This window comes from Carettochelys insculpta, chromosome 2 (assembly GCF_033958435.1).
Source record: "Carettochelys insculpta isolate YL-2023 chromosome 2, ASM3395843v1, whole genome shotgun sequence".
Classification (NCBI taxonomy): Eukaryota; Metazoa; Chordata; order Testudines; family Carettochelyidae; genus Carettochelys; species Carettochelys insculpta.
Window position 1 is genome coordinate 174,952,678 of NC_134138.1, and position 7,368 is coordinate 174,960,045.

General features: G+C 49.1%; 1 long non-coding RNA gene across 1 annotated transcript; it reads left to right on the top strand.

Moving 5' to 3' along the window:
• Window positions 1-653: 653 nt before the first annotated feature.
• Window positions 654-6,180, top strand: LOC142008739 (uncharacterized). The gene is made up of 4 exons (XR_012644218.1): window positions 654-762; window positions 1,384-1,517; window positions 5,765-5,907; window positions 6,057-6,180. It is a non-coding gene; the product is annotated as an uncharacterized LOC142008739 (long non-coding RNA).
• The last annotated feature ends 1,188 nt before the right edge of the window (window positions 6,181-7,368 follow it).

Here is a 7,368-nt window from a genome sequence, read left to right on the forward strand (position 1 = left end):
ACATTCCAATGCTTCACCACCCGCCTGGTGAAGTAGTTTTTCCTAATATCTAAGCTATACCTCTCCCTCTTTAACTTCTTGCCATTACTCCTTGTTCTGATATCTGTCACGACTGAGAACAGTTTCTCGAGCTCCCCTTCAGAAAGTTGAAGGCTGCTATTAAATCACCCCTAAGTCTTCTCTTCTGTAAACTAAACAAGCCCAAATCCCTCAGCCTATCCTCATAGGTCTTGTGCTCCAGCCCCTTAATAATTTTTGTTGCCCTCTGCTGAACCTGCTCCAGCACATCCACATCCTTTTTATACTGGGGATCCCAAAACTGGACACAACATTCCAGATGTGGCCTCACCAGTGCCGAATAGAGGGGGAAAACCACTTCTCTAGATCTGTTCAAAATGCTCCTCCTAATGCACCCTAGTATGCTGTTAGCCTTCTTGGCTACAAGGGCACACTGTTTACTCATATCCAGCCTTTCATCCACCATAACCCCGAGGTCCCTTTCTGTCATACTGCTGCTGAGACAGTCAGTCCCCAGAGCTTCACTTCATCCTTGCAGGGGTAACACATGCCCCTCCCACCCACAGTATGGACACAGCACTGGAGGCCACCCCCTCTGCAGCAGAACAACACCATCAGGAGGAGGACGCCAGAGCAAGATGTGGTGTTGGAGGACAGCGGCGCCCTGGTCATCAACCATGAAGCTAGTCCCCGCCAGCCAGGCTACCTTCTGGGCGTCATTGGTGCTGGGTGTGTGTCCCTCCAGTGAGTAACCCATGCATGACACACCTTGCACTGCGGTTTTGGCGCATGAAACTGTGTGCAAGGCAGTGTGTCCCACCAAGAGCCAGCAGACAGCCCCTGGGCATCAGCGCTAGCCTGCTGACAGTCTCACGGGAGGCCAGACAAGCCCCAGGCCCTTGCAGGTGGAAGTCTGCCAGCACGTGCCACAGCTGGAAGTGGGCTAGCCACAAGGGTGATGGCCTGATACCAGGCACACTGAGGAGTGCAACACCCAGCATGCTTGCAGGCGAGAGGCAGCACCTTCTCTGGCAGACAGCACTGCAAGCCATAGGGGTATGTGTGGGGTGCTGTAGAGGACCAGGCTGCTCCTGGCTCACCCGCCATCCATGAGGGGTCCCCTCCATAGCTGGACACGCCTTTTGGCTACTAGCCTGTCTGGGGGGGGGGCAGGGTGCTACAGTCAGCCTGGTCCTGGAGGAAGCATGGAACCCATGCAGCCATTCCTTCTGCGCAGGCCACACATGCCAGTGCCCCCAGGACATCCCCATCCCTTGGCCTGGGGGGTGTTGGTGGTTGCTCACAGTGAGGGCAGGGCCCTAGGAGCTGCATTGTGTGAATGACTCATCATCTCTTTCTTTACAGCTTCATCTACACAATCCAAGGGCTGGGCCAGCCCCACCCCAGCACCCGTGTGAGCCTGCAGCCAGAGGGGCCATCGCCTCATCTGTGAGGACTTCCAGAGGGACCACAATGCCACCCTCTGGAGGATAACCGAGGTAATGGAGTTGCAGGTGCAGAATAACAGGGAGTGGTGGTTGCGGGCCTGGGACCAGCTGTCCTGCTTTGATGCTGCCACTCTTGTCTGGTAGGAAATGATGGCCCTGCCTCATCCCCCTGCTCTGCCCCTGCCACCTATCCAACACAACAGGGCATTCTGGATCTGCTGCAGTGGCTGTGGGCCATGCCTGTCCCCCCAGCTCCTCCTGACAACCCAGACCCTGCTGCAGTTTCATTGCCTCTGTATCTCCCCACTGCACCTGGCTCCAACCCAGCCCCCACTGGGGGCCCTGAACCCACAACAGGAGGAGATCCTGAGGCTGATGCCACTGGGGGTCCCACTCCTCCTTGGGTTCATGGCCCCCGGTCCCCTGATTTTTAAGGCCTCTTGCGCCTTCTGTCCCCAGCACCCTATTCAAATTCTTTTGCCCTGACCCATGTCCCTCCCACTGTAAATAGTGCACTGCACTGTGTTTTGTTTTGGTTTTTTTAATTACACCATTTCTTTTGCACTGGCTTTTCTTTGGTTCGGTAAAAGTTGAGCACTGCACTGACATCCCTTTTCATTGTTCAGGGATTGGGGAAGGGTGAGGGGAGAAGGGAGGAGTCTTGGTGGGGACAGGGTAGGGCTGTGGACCCAAGGCTCTCACTGGGGGTGCCCTTGGGAGTGTTAATGTGAGCTTTTAGAGAAGCTCTTCCTAGGACCTCCTGAATCCACACCCCATCCCGATGGGTGTGGCAGATTGGATTACCATCTAGCTGCTTATACTTGTGGCCGGCAGCCTCCCCTTTCTCCTCTGCTATGATGTTCAGGGCACAACATGCAGCCACAGGTTGGGGGACATTGTGCTGCCCCATATCCAGGTGGGTTAGCAGTCACCCGAAGTGTGTCTTGAGGCAGCCAAAGGCACACTCAGCCTGCATCCTGGCCCAGTTGAGGTGAGCATTGAAGAGCTCCTGGAGTAAAGCTTCATGAGCCAGGCCATGAGGGGAGTAGGCTGCACCCCTCATGACGCAAAGTGACACTTGAATGTCCCCGGCCATCAGTTCATGGTAGGGTGTGAATGTGTCCAGCTCTATCCTCCAATACAGGCCGGAGTTGAGGAATGCCTGACCACCTGACATAAATGTCTGATCTCTCCACGGTGGTTGACCAGGGCCTGCAGCCACATGGAGAGGTATTCCTTCTGGTTGTTATACTTGGCTGTGGTATATTCGGCATGTGAGTCCCATTGATATCCCTGATGGAGTTTGGGAACCCCAGGATGGCGAATCCAACCACAACTGCATCCACGTCTCCCACACAGATGACCCTCCGTACTAGGATGGTGTTGATGGCCATCATGATCTGCAGAGGGAGCGGACCAAACACACATCAGGGGCTGAGGGAGGGAGTTCCTGGGCTCCAGGGGGGATTCTGGCTGCTTCTTGTCCTGCCAAGCTCACAGGGAGCCCTCCCCCTGCACCATGAGGCCGCCCCCTGGCACCAGAGCTGTGCAAGGGTAGGATAGGTCCCCCAGGGACAGGGCTTCCACCAGTCCAGCCCCACCCCTCATACCCTGACCCCACTTTCTGAGGGCCCCCTTTGGCAGAACACCCCCACCCTATGCAGGGCCTGCAACTTGAGAGTACCTTACCTCCATGAGGAGGGCCTGACGGCGGGCTTCCCGGCACCATACTTCTTTCCCACTGAGTGGTAGCTGTTGTGGGTGGTGAGTTTCCAGAGGCTGGCTGACCTGCTTCTCCACAGGGATGGCAGGCCACAGCCAGATGTCCTGCCTCCAGAGGGTGGGGGTGAGCCAGGAACATTTCCTTCTGAATGTGGAAGTTCTGGAGCCACTGCTGATCATCCTACTGCCCCATGATCAGCCAGTCCCACCAGTCAAAACTGGTGTGGTTCCTCCAGTGCACCCAGGGGTGAGGGAGGGGGCAGGTGTGACCATCTGGCAGCAATGGCAACCTTCTCAAAGGTGGAATCAGGCTCGCTGTGTAGGAGGAAGAAGACGGTGGCTGTCAGGAGGTGCAATAAGTGCTGAAGCACCTCTGTGTGGCACCATGGCTCCCTAGAAAGAGCTGTGTCTCCCAGAAAGCATTGAAGCCCTGCTCTAGCAGCTGTGCTGTCCCTCATGGAGCTAGGCATGCCTCAGTATGGGCAGGAAACAGCTGTCTGGGCGGGTCCCTTTAAGGGCATGTCGCACCAAGGCTCCTGGACGGAACCAGTGACTTGTGACCCTATCTGCTGTCGTTCCAGGTGGCCATTTTGTCAAGAGAGTAGCCAGGCAGTCTAGCTGCTCTCTATCAACAGAGTGGATTGAAAGAGCAATCTACTGTGTGGTCTGGATGCAATTTGTCAACAGAAGTTTTGTCGGGAGAGATCTTTGGACACAAACTTCTGGCAGTGTACTGCTCTAAGCTAGACATAGCTTCAGTTTATGGAGTAAGGAGTTACAAAGGAAAGCAGGGAGGTTTTAGAAGGCAATCAAGTGGAGGCTTATATCATAAATGTTTCCAACCTGGTCCCTTGGAAACCCTCAGCTGGTTGTGGTGCTTATTAAAATATTGCTTGCTTTTTGATCATGGCACGTTCTGGCTATTGATTAGAACATTGAGTATTTCCTACTCATTTCCCATGGAAGATGTTTCAAGAAGTTGTTCCCACGTGCATGTTTGGATGTATATCAATGTACAAGTGGAAATGTTTGGCTGCATTCAACAGGCTTAGGGTTGGTTGACTGTCTGAGGCCCTCTAACATCTAGCATTCATAACAGATGAGTTTTATGGCACAAATCAGTAGGTCCTCTTTAAACTCCATTGCCATCAGCTGAGTATCTGACCTATTTCTGAGAAATGCAGAAAGCCTTCAGCAGTGGCTTACTACATGGAACTGCTCATTGTGGAGGTTGTGCAGTTTCAAGTACTCTGTTTGACATCATGGCTGTTACTATTTTGTTTTCTAGTTCTTGCTGCCTTTGTGTTCAGTTTTTAAAAACCCATTATCTCTATCTTTTCACAGTTCTTGAGATTTGGGTTACATCGCATAGCATGCACTCTGAGATTTTGAATGAGGAAGACACAAGGTTCCATGAACATCTTTAGAAAATATTTCTCTCTGGCTGTGTCTACACTACAAAAATAACTTCGAAGTTGCTTACTTTGAAGGACAACTTCAAAGTAAGCAACTTCAAAGTTGAGTGTCTACATGCACGCTACTTCAAAATTAAACTTTGAAGCAGGGCACTACTCCATTGCTGGGAATGGAGTAAGGACGTCACAGCTGGGCTTACCACTTTGAAGTTAACTTTGAAGTAAGGGAAAATGCATGTAGACTCTCAACTGGTTACTTTGAGGTAGTGCCTAGCTTGAAAGTTAACTTCAAAGTTAGTTCCTAGTGCAGACACAGCCTCTGTGTTTTTAGTGTCTTGATTTATGTCCTTTGTGTGAGATGTATTAAAAACATTAGATAATTTGTGGCACACTTGAAAGCTTTAAAAAAAGAGAACTCCCCAAATCTAACTGGAACAATGGAACACAAGTGCACAACAATGAATTACCTCCCTGTAAACAGCTTGAAATGATATAAGAATTAATTCCACTTTAACAGCTTCTGGCAGCCATTTGGTGAGGACTTTGATTCAGTTTTGCAATGTTTCCATTTGCCACTCAGCAAATCTAAAGAAGCTGAGAAATACACCAAAAATCATAAATACAATGTGTTTTTTTTTCTTGGAGAACTTTTCTTCCTTGTTCAAACGGCCCAATCCTCATCCTCGCCCCCACCAATTTCAATCATATCTTTCAATGCACCCAGTTTGATAAAGAAATTTAATCTAGAACTTCACTTTCAAAATGCAAATGACAGTATATGCTTGTATAAATATTAGATTAGATAAGAAGCATATCAGGGTAGATGGCAAATTATGAATGTAAGGGATACAGTTGGCCTATAGTACATTCAGTGCCCTTGCATGTGGCTTCCATCCACGAAAACCAAATACGCAACGCATCAGACTGGCACGGCAATCGTGCAAGCCAGGTCACAGAACCAGTCACTCAAATTTGGCCCAACCGCCCTTCCATCTTGTTATAGGACATGTTGTTGTATGGCATATGAGTGACCATTGAGAATAGTGATACCAATACCACAAAATTGCAATGAATCTTTCAAGGTATGCTATGTACAGGTATTAATGGAAAAGTTATGATTTGCTAAATGTGTTCATATTTATATGTGTGTGTCTTTGTCAGATACCAGTGTGTGGTGTATTAAACTTGTGCTGTGATTATGGATGATGTCCTCAGACAGATGGGCAACAGCAGTCTCTAGCCTGGTAAATGGCCTGTCAAGGATCCACTGAAAGAAACCAAGGGCCACATCTGTGAGTCAGCAGGTAACATTGGGAATGCCCATAGACGGGGGCTTTAAGTGCTTTCTCCATATGTAGGTGCTGGGGCTTGTGTTTGGGACAAAGGATGCACAAGCCACATAGTAAAGGATATAAAAGGCAGCTAACTACCTCTTCTCTTTTTTTGTATTTAGTCCTGCTTCTCACCTATGGAGTATCTTCTTTACGAACTGAAGCTTTGAACAAAGGACTAACAGATGCCTCCAGGTTTTGGATATATTCCAGCAGGACACTACAAGCCAGCAAAATCACCAATACTGCTAAGAACCTGATAGTCATATGTATGTATCTGACTGCTCTGATCATTTAACAACTCTTTTCTTTTGTAACAGAACTGTTAGTTTTAGATACTAAAGGATTGGCTGGCAGCATAGTACTTGGGGTATGATACAAACTGACATTGATCTGGTAACATGACTAGCTTGCCCTTTGGGAATCAGAATAACATTTTGTATAGTGAGCAGGGTTTTAAATAACTCTTCACCTTACTGGACCCATTTGCTGAGCGAGAGCCAGAGAACTGTAATGCAGTAAAGGGTTGTGTGACTTCTATTTTCTAGCTTCTTGATACCCATGGGGGATCAGGAATACGGTCTGACTAGTTACTGAATCTAAAGAGCAGTTTTAGGAGAATATTTTCTCTTTGCAGCTTGTGTTCTGACATAGGGTGGCCTGGAGTGAAAATGCCTAAGCACCTTGGGTTACATAGGCTGACTGGAGCTGGATGGTGTCCTAGCCTGATGAGGGGGGTAGGCCAGTGGTGAATGGCCAGAACTGTCCTATGGGCAGTGGGTGAGTCCTGGTTGGTGGTCTCTGGAGTGAATGAGGAGTGCTGTGGTATGAGGAGCTAAGGACATGTTGGGGGGGTGGGGTGGGATGCTCAGGACCAGGTTGTTGGGGGCTGTGTCCAGTAGGGCTTTGGTATTGGGAGCTAAGATCAGTGGGTTGTATGTCAGCCTGTGGTGGTCCGTGTGTTGTAGCTCTGTCAGGATAAGTGCGGTCTAGAGGATGGTTGGGATGTGTATGGTGGTAGAAAGGGTGTTGAGTAAGATGTCAAAGTGAATTGTGGGTCCACCACTGGGGTTTGCTGAGTGAAGCAATAAACTTCATTGAATGATAACACCAAATACATTTTGAAATGGCAATTGTAGTAGATGATGAAAGTTCCAACATATAAGGAAATGACACCCCAATTTCCATGGTACACAGATCACCAGCATTCTTTGCTCTGTGTCTAAATGCAGGTTCAGTATTACCTGGGGACATGTCTTTCTTTTTTACTGTGCTGTATCAGCATTATTGAATGGGTTTCGTCACATCTGGGTAAACTGTTCAGTATTGCATAGCTTTTGTGCTTCTTTACAGCCTTCCGGTGCCAGTTCTACATAATGGATGGTTGTGGCTCTACTGAAAGGAAAGGAGCACATCACCTGTCCAATTAAAATA